The following is a 15,255-nucleotide window of genomic DNA, read 5'->3' on the forward strand; positions in this document are numbered from 1 at the left end:
TAAAAATCTGCTTTTTCTTCCCTTTATGGGCTTATCCAATTCCCAGCTAAACTCCTCTTTCTTCTTCTTCTTCAATTAGTATGACTAAAAAGTAACATACTTGGGCCTGACCCAGTGGCAAAGTGGTTAAGTTCATGCGCTCTGCCTCCGGAGCTCTGAGTTCCGGGGTTCCGATCCCAGCACGGACCTCATCAGATGATGCTGTGGCAGCCTCCAATTTAGAAAACAGAGGAAGACTGGCCTAGATGTTAGCTCAGCGATGATCTTCCTCAAGCAAAAAGAGGAAGATTGGTAGCAGACCTTAGCTCAGGACCAATCTTCCCCTCCAAAAGAAAGGTAACATACAGATTCTTTGGCTGCCAGATGTTAAAAGAATAAAAACAGATCTTTAAATTCCTATGACATATATTTGACTTGTTTAGGGATACCAGAAATATCTGTTACCCCAGTTTCCTTTTGTTTTGAAAAGCCAGATAGGATAAACCACATGTCTAAGATACAAATTCTTATATTTCTGTGAAAATGCAGCTGTAGATGTCATCATGAGTAGGGACTTTTACAGTGTCATAAAAATTCAGTGTCACTATAAATTTATGCTGCTGAAAATGTCGACATTTACAGCAACTTCTATAAGGATATATTTTAAAATGATACTAAAACTTGATGCAGCAACTTTTATTTAGTTAAAAAGTAAGATTATAGAACAAAAACATTTCCTCTAATTTTTGAAGCTATCAACATGGGTGATTAATTGCTAAAATTCTCAAATCATATCATGGTTTGATGCATACTTAAAAATCAGATCATTCAAAATTAAAAAGCATGAAAGCATGTTCATGTATTATTCAAATTAAGAGTTAATTGCTGCATATAATTAATATTCATTGACAATGCATTTAATACAGACTTTTAATACCTGATAAAATTATTAATAATGCAAGCATACGATGATGCTTATTTAAGAATTGTAGATAATCACAGATTTATATTAGCAATGTATTGTCACTCATTTAATATTGTAAGGCAAACACAGTTACTATTTTGATTAATAAAAAAGAAAAAATTTTCATAATAAGATTGTCCAAATCCACCAATTCATGCAGAAGGATATCCCCTCTTTTAACAATAGAAGTTCTCTTGTAACGAGAAAGAGTAACCTCATAAGGGGTCTATTTTTGGCAACTGCAGAAGAACCAAAGAAACTTTACATTCAAATTCAATATCTGAACTACAAAAGTTTCTGTGGACTTATTAGGCATATTTTGACAGCACTGGTGGAAGGTGGGAAACTTTGGCAAAGATTTAGAAAGTTCAGTCAGAACCTTTCTTTTTCTTTTCCCCATGATGGGGCAACTTGACACCTACCAGGAGGCTCAGCCTTACCCCAGGAAAAATCTTGTCTTTAGTATTAGGGATTCAGAGAGCTCTAGTTCAACCCTCAAAGAGAGGCTTGCTCTCCTTTGTGCTCTGACACTGTGTTCTAGTTCCTATGTATGAGATATTCCTATGTGAGCACTTCCTGAAGTGAAGTGCTCACATTTAACTAAGTTATGGTACCTGGATAATTTTATTGTTGCTAAGTTTCTATCTTGAAAATATGCTTTTGTGAAGTTTAAGTGATGGTTCTTGTAGACAGGATGCCTGGACCATACACTGATATAACGTTGTTTATGATACTCATATACTTTTACATGATTTGCCATGTAATCTCATATTTAATGTGTTCAGAGGTGATCTGTTAAATAAGTAAGTGCATTGCCTATCTGGAAGAGACAAAGAGTTTCAAGTTGAAGGACAATTTCTGAGGGCTGCTCAGACTTCCAACAACTAATTGCTATTGTTTGGTGGTGCTGTGGAATCAATTCCCATTCCTAGTGACCCTGTGTACAGCAGAGTGGAAAGTTGCCAAGTCTTTTTCTGCCGCCATCTCATCTTCTGGCGCTATATGAGACAAAGCTTCACTGCTATTCACAGAGTTTTCATGGCCAATTGTTTTGGAAGTATGTGGCCAGATTTTTTTCCTCGTCTGTCTTAATCTGGAAACTCCACTGAAACCTGTCTACCATGGCTGACCCTGATGGTATTTGAAATACTGATGGCATAGCTTTCGGCATCACAGCAACATCCAACTGCTACAGTATGACAACCAACAGACAGATGCTTTGGTTCCTTGACCGGGAAATGAACCTGGGCCACAGAGGTGAGAGTGATGAATGTTAACCACTAGACAATCTGGACAATATATATATATAAAACGAAAATAAGAAGACTCTGAAAGGTGGAAGGAAGAAAGAAGACTGGCTAGGGACTTTAGAATACAAAGAACAACACGCTGGTGAGTTCCCTGAGTTTCCTTTTCCCCCATATATTTTAGATTTGAGTCTGATGAAACTGCCAACCTAGAAATGTTAGAGGGGTAGAAAAACGAAAAGCTCCAATAAAAGCCTTCTTTCTCTAACTAAGAAATGGAAAATAGGCAGCCTGGCAAGATAGAAAACTTTAAACAATAATTGCTCTGCTCTTGCCATAGGAAAAAGCTCTGTGGTCCCATCCCCACCCATAACAGCAAAGGGCAAATGGGAACCTGAGACTTCCACCCTTGCAAGGACGTAACAGAGCTTCCCAGTCCCCAAGCCAGGTGATGTCAGAGAAGTCCTAGCTGGGAGACAAGACATTTTTATCTCCACTGGGTGGTTATGAAGTCCCCTTTCCTCTCCAGGGTATCAGTGAAGATCTTGTGAGAAGCCTGGACTGCCACTCCCACTCAATAATAATGAAGCATCCCCTCTCTGACACTACCTGTTTGGGTCGTGTCAGAAAAGTCCTAGTGAAGAGTTGATAATTGAAAGCAAATACTTGTACACGAATAGAGCAGCACTATTTTCAATAGCAACAAAGGTGGAAACAACCCAATGCCCATCAACCAACGAATGGTGAAGCATGATGTGGGATATTTATACAGTGGAATGTTATTCAGTCATAAAAAGAAATTAAGTCTTGATACATACTATGGCATTGCTAAATCTTAAAATCATCATGCTAGTTGAAGGAAGCCAGACAAAATATTCACATATAGTATGATTCCATTTATATTAAATATCCAGAATAGGAAAATCAGAAGCAAATTAGGAATAGGAATAAACTAGGAACAGGAATAAGCTGACAAATTAGGAACAGGAATAAATAGGAAGAAAGCAAATTAGTGGTTTGCTGTAGCTGTGGGGAGGGGAGGATGGTGAGTAATTCACTAATGGGTGTGGGAATTCTTTTTGAGGTAAAAAAATGTTCTAGAACTATTTATTCATCATGGTTATGCAACATCACAGCACTGAATCATACACTTTAAAATAATTTAAATGATAAATTTTATATTACGTCTATTTTATCTCAAAGAAAAAATCAAAGAGTACACTAAAGTCTTAATATTACCCCTCCCAGCAATGTATGAGGGTTTGAATTTCTTCATATCCTTACAAACACTTGTTATTATCTGTAATTTTCATTATAGCCAATCTAGTGGATATAAAGAGGTATCTTGAATAGTGACGTTAATTTTAATTTCTCTAATGACTAGTTAAGCATTTTTTGATTTGTTTGTTAGCCATTTGTATATCTTCTTTGGTTAAATGTTGATTCAAATGATTTCTTCATTTAGAAAAATTGATTTGTTTGCCTTCTTATTGTGGAGTTTTAAGCATTCCTTGTATCTTCTATATAGAAGTTTTTTATCAGATATAATGATTTGCAAATATATTTTCCAAGATTGCAGCTTGTCTTTTGTTTTCATACACTGTTTTTTGATGCATACAAGTTTTTAATTTTGATTAAGTAGAGATGATCATTTTTTCTCGTTTATGCATCATGATTTTGGTGTTGTTTCTAAGAACTCTGCTTGATCCAAGGTCATAAAGGTGTCCTAATTTTTATCCTAAAAGTTGAATAATTTTAGCTTTTGTATCCAGGTCTATGATCCGTGGAGTTAATCTTTGTACAAGTTGTAAGTTAAGAGTCTAAATTTACATTTTTCATGTACACATCCAATTGTACCAGCACTATTTATTTAAAAAACTGTTTTTCCAGGGGAGTCACCTTGGCATCTTTGCAAAATACCAACAATTATAAATGTAAAGGTTTGTTTTGGGGCTTTCAATTCTGTTCCATTGGTCTATATGTCTATCGTTATGTTAGTGCCACATTGTCTGGATTACCATAGCTCTATACAATATTTCGAAACCGGGAATTGTAGTTCTCCAATCTTTTTTTACCTTTTAGAATGTGTTTTGGCTATTTTAGGTACTTTTCATTTCCAAATAAATTTTAGGATTAGCTTGTCAATTTCCATCAAAGGGCCTGCTTGGATTTTGCTGGGAATTGCATTGAATCTATAAATCAATTTGAAGGGAATTATTTTATAAATGCTGAGTCTTCTAATCCATAAAATATGTTGTCTCTCTTTTTATTTAAATCTTTAATATCGCTCAACAATATTTTGTAGTCTTCAGTGTGTTAATATTGAACTTTGTTAAATTTATTCCTAAGTATTTCATTCTTTTTCATTCTAATTTGAATGGTGTTACTTTCCTAATTTCATTTTCATAGAGTCCATTGCTAGTATAGAAAAGCACAATTGGTTTTTGTATATTGATCTTGTATCCCACTACATTGGTGAACTACCTTATTAGTCATAGTAGTTCTGTATAACTTTCTACCTATAGAATCATATCATTTGTTAATAAAGGCAGACCTTATTATCCCATTCTGTTCTGAATGCCTTTTTAAAATTTTCCCTCACAGATTTCACCGACTTGAATCTCCAGTACAAAGGTAAATAGAAATGGTGAAAGTGGAGATTTTTGCCTTGGTCCTAATCTTAGAGAGAAACATCACTATTGAGTATGATATTAGTTGTAGGTTTTTCACAGATGACCTTTATAAAGTTGAAGAAATTCTTTTCTTTCCTAGTTTATTGATAGTTTTTATCATGAATGAGTGTAGGATTTTGTCAAATGCTTTTTCTGGATCTCATATAATAGAGAAAAGTTATTATGAATGTAGAAACTGTTCAGTATACAAGAGATATTTAACTGGTAGAGAGCTTGAAAAATGTATGAAATGCCTTTGAAAATGACTATTCCAGATTAATAATTAGAAATAAAATTAATAACATTGAATTACTGTATATGTATCTATGCCCATTTGATATTAGTCTAAAATAATAGTTTGAAAAGAGCAGGAAAATAGCCCAAATTTGTGTTTGAATATTATAAAGTAGTGAGAACATCACATTTATTGGTCATAGGATGGTAATACTCTAACTTATCAAGAGCAGACAATATGACAGATATATATATATATATATATGTATACACATATAAGGAGATAGAAAATACTCATTGTTATAAAAAGGAAGAAAATTCAAACATAAAACATGGCCAAGAGGCAAGAGGCCTTGATCCTCTTGGAAGATGGCACAGAAATATCTTTCTAAACATTATGAATGCCCGCACACACATACACATCTCTAAGTACAATATAAAGTCAAAGAACTAAAGGCAAATTAGAATATAAAAGTCCTGAAAATATGTGAATCATTTGAACAGAAATATTGAAAATAAAAAGTGAAAATATTGCATACACAAAGTGGAAACAAAGAAAAAGTATAAGCAGAAATAGTTATTACTTTACATCTAAAAGCCATCGTTCCCAGATGACTTGGAAGACAAGGTAAAAACGGAATATGCAAGGAGAGGAATGAGCCAAGATGTGTGCCTTGGACTGTGTTTTATTTATCCTGGCTCCAGGCATTTATGGGGTATCTTTACACTTTGGGCCTCAGGGAGCAGGCATGGAGAGTCCAGGGAAGGGGCACTAGAGGCTCAAACGTTTCCAGGCAGAGATACATCATGAAAACTGCCTGGTCTCTGGCTAGATTATGTGCTTCCTGCCAGGGATAAGATGCTGTGGAAAGACTTAGCGAAGCTGAACTCTCTGCTTTCAATTCAGCAACCACTGAGGCAGCAGATACTGTTAGCTATGATACCGGCTGTAGAACTGGACAGAACTGAGTACTAGTGTTATATACTTAAATGAATATGTGACTTCAAATGAGTTAAAGGATCCTTTGTTAAGTCTCAGAGTTTTTTTTCAACTATAAAATATAAAGTAGTTTTAAAAGTTATCGGTATATTCAGAAAAGAAAGAGAAAATCCTGGCAATGCAGATAACTTCTCGAAATCAAAGCTATTCATTTGCATGATTTGTTTAGCCATAATTCTAAGTTTCCAGCCCTATCAGAGAAGGTGGAAAAACTTTTTTATCGTTCATATTACATTTATATTTGTATCCAGACTTCTGGGGTTACTTAACATTGAAACTAAAAGGCAGTCATTTATTAATAAATAATGTCATTTTCATCTCCAATTATTCCAGCAATGATCAGAATCATCCTTATTTCGTTAGTCACTGATTCTAAATTGTCCCCTCACCTCATTGAGGCACATATTTACAGCATGATGATTTAAAACAATTCAGATTATGTTTAAAAACCTGTGAAATATAACCATATTATTTCATTTTCGTTGTATTCATCTGTATGGTTATGGTTTTATAACAAGTAATACTGGATTTCTATGTATGGATAGTGACACATATTTTCACTTCTAAATAAATATAGTGGCATAACTCTGAATATATGTAAAGAAAAAATGAGTGAAAAAAGGTACATGTTGTAATAGAGGTGGTGACAGATATGGCAAAATTTTCAAAGATGATACACCAAATGACCTAAGTTTGGGAAGCAATGTCTTTGTATAAGAAAAAATGAAAGTTGAGAGTGGGCTTAAAAATTAATAAAAAATAGATAACATTAAATAATGTTGAGAGAAACACAGGATAAAAATAAATTGATCTGAGTCTTAAAACTAGTGTAGGTTCAAGAATAGGAGAAAGATATAAGCTAACACACACACACAGATACTCACACTACTAAATGGAAGCATATGGATGTTTAATTAACAATATAACTTGGATATTTTTCCATATCCAAACATATAAAACCATTTCTTTGTTTTCTCTCTTTAGACCTCAAGTGCAGATAATTGAGTTAGTCACATTCTTCAGTTGATAGCATAATATCTTCATCAGTTTGTCAAGACTTTTGCATTTTTAAATATTTTCCCTCTATCTTCAGTTTTCACAGAATCACTACCACTCCCCAAGTAACACTTACTCTAATATATTTTAAATATATTCCTGAATATGTATATAGTCATATGAAATAAATAGCTTTGTGTCTTGTATGTGTATATGCTTGTTTAACTTACAAAAATTATATTTGTTGTAGATCTCATGGTGCTTTGTTTTTTTCACTCAATACTGAATTTTGAAATTAACTGCTGCATCTAAATGTTTAGTAGTATTTCCTTTTTTCTCAAAACATTGAAACATGGTTAAGGTCTTTGCACAAAGTCAGATTCTCCTCATATCTCAGTTTAAAGTCAGTTCTACCTTAAAAATTCTAGAAGTCAAGTCAGGTTTTTAAGGATTTATTTTTATTTTTTTATTGAGGTAACATTGATTTATAACTTTATATAAATTTCAGGTGTACTTCATTATATTTCTATTTCTGTGAAGACTACATCGTGTTCACTACCCAAAGTCTATTTGCCATGGGTCATTGTACACATATGCCCTTTTACCCCTTTCGTCCTCTCACCTCCCCAGTTCCCTCTGTTAACCACCAAACTATTCTTTGTGTCTATGTGTTTGTTTGTTGTTGTTTATCTTCCACATATGAGTGAACTCACACCGTATTTGGCTTTCTCCGTCTGACTTATGTCATTATTTAGTAGATTGTCTCAACGCCATTTATCTAATTAACTATGGATTGCCCTGAAAATTATGAACTTTAAAATTATTGTTTTGATACACATTTGATCCAAACATTTGCCTGTTTTACCTAGCCTTGTAACACATGAATGAATTTCTTTAATATGTCAGTTTCTATGTAATTTACCAAAGAAAATTATATTTCTTAATTAAATACTTTTGATATCTACTTAGAAGACTTCTGGTGCAAGTGGAGAAACATTTATGAGAGTCTATCTCCATGTGCTATTTTTTTTCTTTGAAGTCAATTAGTTTACAGAAACCACAGTGTCTTAATGCAAATTTCATTTGTATTAAGTAGAAATAGTTAATGCACACAATTTAAAACTGTGTTTTAAAATAATTAAAGTGATAATATATAGACCAGTGTAGACAGTACACTTTAATTTTTCTTATAATTAGTCTCCTCTCTTCATTTGTACACACTTATTGTGTATTACTTATTTGAAAATTTACCATAGAGAGTCTGTTTGCATTTTACAGTACAACATAAACTGAATTTTTATTAGCATTACTGTTTCGTATAAGCAAATTATTAACTGAGTTATTAAGATACTATATCTTTTGTTTTCTTAATAAGTCTCTGGCTCTGGAGTCTAGACTTGGAGGTATAGGTCACAAACTTTAGCCTGTTGCAGTTTGGTCTATTGAATTGATGGTTCCTTATCAAATGTTCAAACTGGGGAAACCACTCAACATCTCTGTGCTAATTTTCCCATCTAGAAAATAGGTGAGGCAATAACATTATCTTCGGAGGACTGAAGAGAGGTTCTAATGCCACCCAATACAGTATAGGCACAGAAAACTAATAATAAGCATTGTTAAAATTGTGGAGAATATATGGACATGTACCTACAAATGTGCAAATACTATGCTTATTATTATTTTTTATCATTGTATACTGAATGGGAGAGAATATCATCAATGGAAGACTAAAACTTTCTCAGTTTTAGTTTTACCTCACTCACATCTAAAAATTCTGCATTCATCTAATTCCTACCTTCCTGTTAGAACTTTTAACCATGTAGAATTTTTAATCTTAAAGCATATATATAGGAAACTTTCAATTATTTTTAAATCATAAGCTATTTGTCTAATCATTACACAAACTAAAGTTTTATATTAATCAGAGTCAAATTATGAGATTAAGAAAAATTGTAACTTGAAATTATCCCGGATAGAGAAATACTAATTTTCCAAATATTGCAATTATAATTATAACCAATGCCTTATCATTGGAACTCATATTTTCTTTAATATTTTATCCTTTATCTGTAAACTGGACATTAGTCTGATAAGACTACTATTCCAGATTTAACAGGTATGAAATTTGTAAAGAAGTAGGATATGTCAAAGAACAAATTGCACTAATTTGTGTCCACAACATCATGTGGACCAGACATAAAACCCCACAACCTCTGCTGTTTTTGCTACATGCAAGAGGCTGTGACCATATGTATAATTATGTAGGATTGCCACAGAAACATTCCCTAACATCAACATGAATGACAGTCTGCAACACTTATGTCAGAGCTGTCATTACCTGAAAGAGGTCTTTTACTCATCAGAACTTGGTAGCTACATATAACAGGAGTTTCTAAGCAGAGATTTTCATATCTGTTAAAATTACTTAAAAATTTTTAACAAAATTTCTAATAAATGTACTTAATTGACCACTGTTATCTAACCTCAGGTCTAAGACTCAAATGAGTCAAACATTCGTATCAGAATTGACCAGAAATTCAAAACGTATTTATATTCTCTCTCTCTTTTTTAATGGGTCATAGGTTCTACTTCTGGTAATGGTGGTCAACCTGTTCCACACCAACCCTCCCACTGAAAATAATAAAATTTACAAATTTATATATATTCATATATAGACAGAGAGATCACAAGTGTATGTGCATATACGTATATGTGTATGTGTATATATGTCCAAAACTTACACATATATATCTGAAGGCATCAGAGAGCTAACTGGGTGCCAACAACTTACAGGCACAGAAAAGGCAAAAGGCAGATATAAAATTCTAGAAATAAGGGAAGCCCAGTAAGGAAAGCCAGACATTGGAACCACCTTTTCTATAATGACTTTTGCTGATTTCAAAATTGTAGTTGAGAGATTGAGAAGCTTTTGACAGTTTCATGGGGCTAGAGGTACAGAAATTGGAGTCCAAGATTCACCAAGGAGTGAGGCTTGGTAAATTCCATGGTCTTTAGAATGGGACCCTGAGGGCAACTTTATAAGTTGAAGGTTAACAGCATATGGATTTGACTTCACAAGGACTGAAGCCAATTTTTAAATCAGTTCAATATCTGGCTAGATGAAGGTGATATGCTCCCAACTTGACCTCCTGCCAAAATCAAAAGCTGATTTCCTGTGAAGGAAGATAGTATAATCCAGAGCTTTACATGGTTCCTTTGCATTTTCGTTCTCAACAGCCACTATTCAATAAAAAAATATAGCCGAGTATACAAAAGATAAGAGTAAGACAAACAATAGCTCAAAAGACTAAAATTATTAAAGATCTATTTAAATAACAATTATTATTGTGTTCAAGATAAAGAAGTTTTGTAGACAATTCAAAACAGTAAAAATATAGAAATTCTATGAAAAATACAATAATTGAAATTCAGAACTCAATGAATGGGTTTAGTAGCCATTAGAGGCAACTCAGGAGAAAATTGCTGATGAGAATGAAATGTTCAGATTGAAGCATGAAGGGAGAAGAGAGTGTACAATACAAAAAAGAGCACAAAAGATATATCACATGTTATGAAGAGATCTAAAATTGTATGTAGCATATGTCTTAGTAAGAAAGAGAGAAAATAGAAGAAATAGTTAAAGAGATAAAGGGCACAATTTTTCAAAACGATAAAATATATCAAGCACAGATTCAAGAAACTCTAAGAAGCTGAAGAAGACTACATGAAGACGTATCACACAAACTGACATTTTAAAAATGACATAGAGTTGACTTTGAAAGCAGGCAAGGAAAAGGGAGCATATTGGCTGTATATTAGCAACAATAATGATAGCTGAGTTCTCAAAAGAAACAATGAAAACCAAAGAACACCACAATTTTATCTGAAAAATGCTGGGAAAAAATCGTCGATATAAAATTTTGTACCCAGTAAAAATATTCTTCAAAATGAAGGCAGAAATAAATGTATTTCCAGAGAAATAAATGTATTATTTGGGGCCTTTTTTCCCTATCCTGTCTAAAATTGGCTGGATATTAGTAACTAAAGATCAAAACCAGTACACATGTTTGTGCCAAAGAATATAAAAATAGATATTCCCTGGATAATTGAAATAACAAATGCTCTAGCTTTCATCGTTGATGCATCATCACAGAATGGTGCAAGGGGACAAATGCCATGGTTGAGTCTCCCTTGTTTAAGCCTTTGTTTGATTCAGCATTAAATATTTTCCCTCACTACCCGGTTAGGGCCTGACTGTTTGAGATTAGAACCCCATTAGTAAAGAGGCACTTGTTGGTTTCTTTTTCAGTTCTCCACATTGAACATCTTTTGATAACCCCACCATACACTGCTTTGCTATCTAGTTTGGAATATTTGAAGGGTCAGAGAAAAAAAAAATGGAGAAGTGGTAAGGACAAAGGAAAAGCTCTTTTACTTGGATGGTGTCCTGTGAGCTGCATCTATTTCTGCGAAGCTGGTAGAAGTTTAAATCTAGCTCGCCCTTTCCAAGGGTTCTTCCATAGATTCTCTGAGATTCTGTGGTACTTTCCCCTACAGATCCCTTCTGCAAGACAGCTAAGAATTCCTTTCTCATCCCCTACAATTTCTCTTCCAGTTTCTTCTAGGTCTTTCTACCCTCTAGGTAGTCCAAGGTTATTCTAAGTCAGTGCTCCCTCTCATGTGGCCCACATCTGGTGCGTGGGAACACTTGCATCCTCATTCCAACTAATTCAGAGACTGCAGTCCTATGCTACCATAGTGGCAGTCTCCTGACTCTACCATCATAAGAGTTAATTTCTTGTTCTATATTTCTCAGACAGGAGTCAGACCTTAGTCTACTATGTGTTCCAAATGTGGGGTAGGATAGTTCCTGGAAGCGTCACATCCCATCAGCCTGGGTGAAGGTTTTATCACAGACCGCCTTTCTTAAAAGATATGCTCCTCACAAAACTATTCTATTTTCTCTTTACTCTGACCCCCTTTCTAGTCCTTAGTATGGCTGAAGGCTTTAGGAGTTCTGAAATTTCCTCTGAAAATTGGTATATGTGTATTTCTTTCCTACTAGGTTTGGAACTTAACTATGATGTTTTTGTGCCTATCGATCTTGATATCCCATTTTAATTGGTTCTTTCTATACATTTTTTGAGTGGTTGGATGAATAATTATATTAATTTTATGCAAGGATTTCTAAACACTTGCTTTCTAGATTAAATATAGATAATTTAGTATATTTAAATTCTGACACCATGCAATGTAATCAATGTAACTAAATTTAAGTCTGGAAGACGCTCATTTTAAGGCTCAAAAGGGGAGAGTTATGACTTTTAATTTCACTTACATACAAAATAAATACTATTCCCATTTCTGAATAAGAGTCAAGAAGTAATGAAAAAAGCTAGAAAGAAAAATAGAATTCCAGGTTATCAGTGATCATGGAAACTTTGTCAGAGAATATATACTTGAGAGACAAAGGAAAAGGAGTTTGGCAAAGTTGGATAGTCCAGATGTATATCTTAACCTGTGAGGCTTACCAAAAGTAAGGCTATTTTGAACATTGTCTATCACTATAGTCAAGTAATTGTGACATAATCTCTCCAGTAAAGAGCAGCTTTGAGTACGGTAAACCTATTTTACACATCAGTGCGTTAAAGAGCATACCTCTATAAAATATGATTGTCATGGTTGTCATCATATTAGTGAAAAAAAGTGGAGAAAACCATAAAGGAAAGTTTACTGAGCATATCACAAGAGGTAGGGGAAGGGGAAAACCTTTCATACAACTGAAGGCGTATCCTAGAGCTACATATTCAGGCCTTACCTTGTGGTCATTTCATGAACATGCCTTGCACAATTCTGTTTACATCAACTAATTTTGAAGGAAACAAATCAACCTCACAAAAAGTCCTTGCAAGTCTGAAATGTATTTACTGACATTCATAACTATAAGGGAGCTCTGTAATCTTGGGATTCCTGAGTGGCTGATAAAATAATTATTTATACATTTACTGCTGCTCTTTACACCTAGAAATTGAATGACACTACAGTACATATTCAATGAAGTCTGTACTTTTAGAATATGATTCTATTTTCTTCTGAATATCCTACTCCCAACCCACCGTTTCTCTGAAGGAATGAGAAGCATATGAAACATTTGAATTAAGATTTCCTTGCAATTTTTAGGTCTTATGCATTGTCTTCAATGTGTATTATGAATTTATTTCAAATGGGTAAGGATACTTTGCATAATGAGGCAAAGCTTTTAAACAGGATGGTTTTGTATATAAGGCATTATTCTATTTTTTAAAAGCTTAGCTCTGTCTTAGTTACACAAAATGCAAGATTTAGAAGCATGTAAACCAATAATAGTTATTCACTCTAAGCTGTAAGGGTAACTTACTATGGGCACTGGAGGTTGAGATGGGATATTGTATTTGCATATATACAGTATATGGAAAACTATTCTACCATTTTATGGTGCAGCAATCATATTTAGTTTAATGTCTTTTAAAGTCCCATAAAGTGATATTAGGAAATTTTGCTATTTGAATGGTGAGCAATCAAAGCTGTGGTGTTAACTCATCATAACACTACTAGTTTGACTCTTCAGGCTTCATTAAATTGAGGATATAAATATGCCAGATCAACCAAATGAAATTAGAATGCTTCTATTTCTGAGTTTAGAGTAGGCTGAATGAGCTTGGTACCTTTTTTATATTTGTGGTTAGGTACTGCACTTGCCTACCTCGTGATTACATGGCCATTTCAACAAGAATCAAGATCAACATATATCAGTAGTTCTCAACTTTATACCCTGACTCTCTTGAGGATCCTGTAAAATAGGCATGCCCCAAATCATTTCCTTCACCAATTTACTCATATTTTTTCTCATGTGTACCTAACACAAGTCCAAAATGTGTTTTGTGGCTATTCTAAGTAACAGCTTTTCAAAGCTAAACTATGACAGCACTGTCAGGAAATTTTGAAACAACCTGGGAATAATAATAGGTGAAATAGACCAACTCTTGTCTTCTATATTTTGCCAAGTGAATATTTGGAGTTTGGAAGTTCTGACTCTGCCACCTCTCTTGGAATTTTCTAATTGGTCCTCAAAATGTGGAATAGCGATGTACAACGAAGTTAAATATACCTAAATCATTTAGACATAGAGAACAGAAACAAAGCGAATTGTCTTTTATCATTTCGATGGGTTTAAAAAATACTTTAAATATTGGGGAGAATGGGTAATATTTCTACTGTATTCTGGGATCAATACATAATTTTCATTTGACTTTTATCTGTCTATCCATGACCAGGGAAAACAAAAGTCATTTTGAAATTAAATTTTTCCTTATTTTTTAAAAACTTCTCTCTATATCGTAAATTGAGTTTTTTGTCTTATTTTGTCCTAATAAAGAAGTCTCTCAGAGGCAACCACATAACTTACACATGACCCCTACATATTTAAAACTAATGGCATTAGGACTCTTCCTGCTTGTCATAGGCATCTGTGGAATAATTTGAAGGATAGAGCTGAACATGAAAGGCAAATCCTTATTCATTGCTGAGAATCTGGAATAGATCCTGAACCCAAAATTGGAACCTGCACACCATTAAAAAAAATAGCTAACATAAATGCTACTAAGCTTATAATTGTGATATTATATAATGTCTCATGGTAACATTCATTACTATATCTTTATTGCAAATACGTACTTGTTCAATTTTAAATTAGAAAACATATTTTGGTAATCTAGTTTAGAAATCTAACCAATATTTGTAAAATTATTCTATGAAAAAGTATATTCTGAGTTCTAAATAATAAGTTTATAAATGCCCATTTGAAAGATAATTCAGTTATAGATTGGTGATCTGCTGGAACCCATTTAACAAATGGGCATTGCAATCCTGATTGATCTAACTAAATTGTTTGTACACTCTTAAAATATTTCCAATCATCTATTAACCCACTGGCAAGCTGCATGCAAAGGATATTGACCAATACCACTGAATAATAGCTCTTTAGTAGATCTCGTTCTGTATTTCTAATTCCCTGCAAATATGTTGGGTTTGCTTCAAAGTAGCTATAATTATAAATATAAAATAGACACCAAATGAGAAAAAAATGCCAAACGATTGTTTTTGTAGAAAAGGAACAGTAATTAA

Source organism: Equus caballus, chromosome 6 (assembly GCF_041296265.1).
Source record: "Equus caballus isolate H_3958 breed thoroughbred chromosome 6, TB-T2T, whole genome shotgun sequence".
NCBI classification, from domain to species: Eukaryota; Metazoa; Chordata; class Mammalia; order Perissodactyla; family Equidae; genus Equus; species Equus caballus.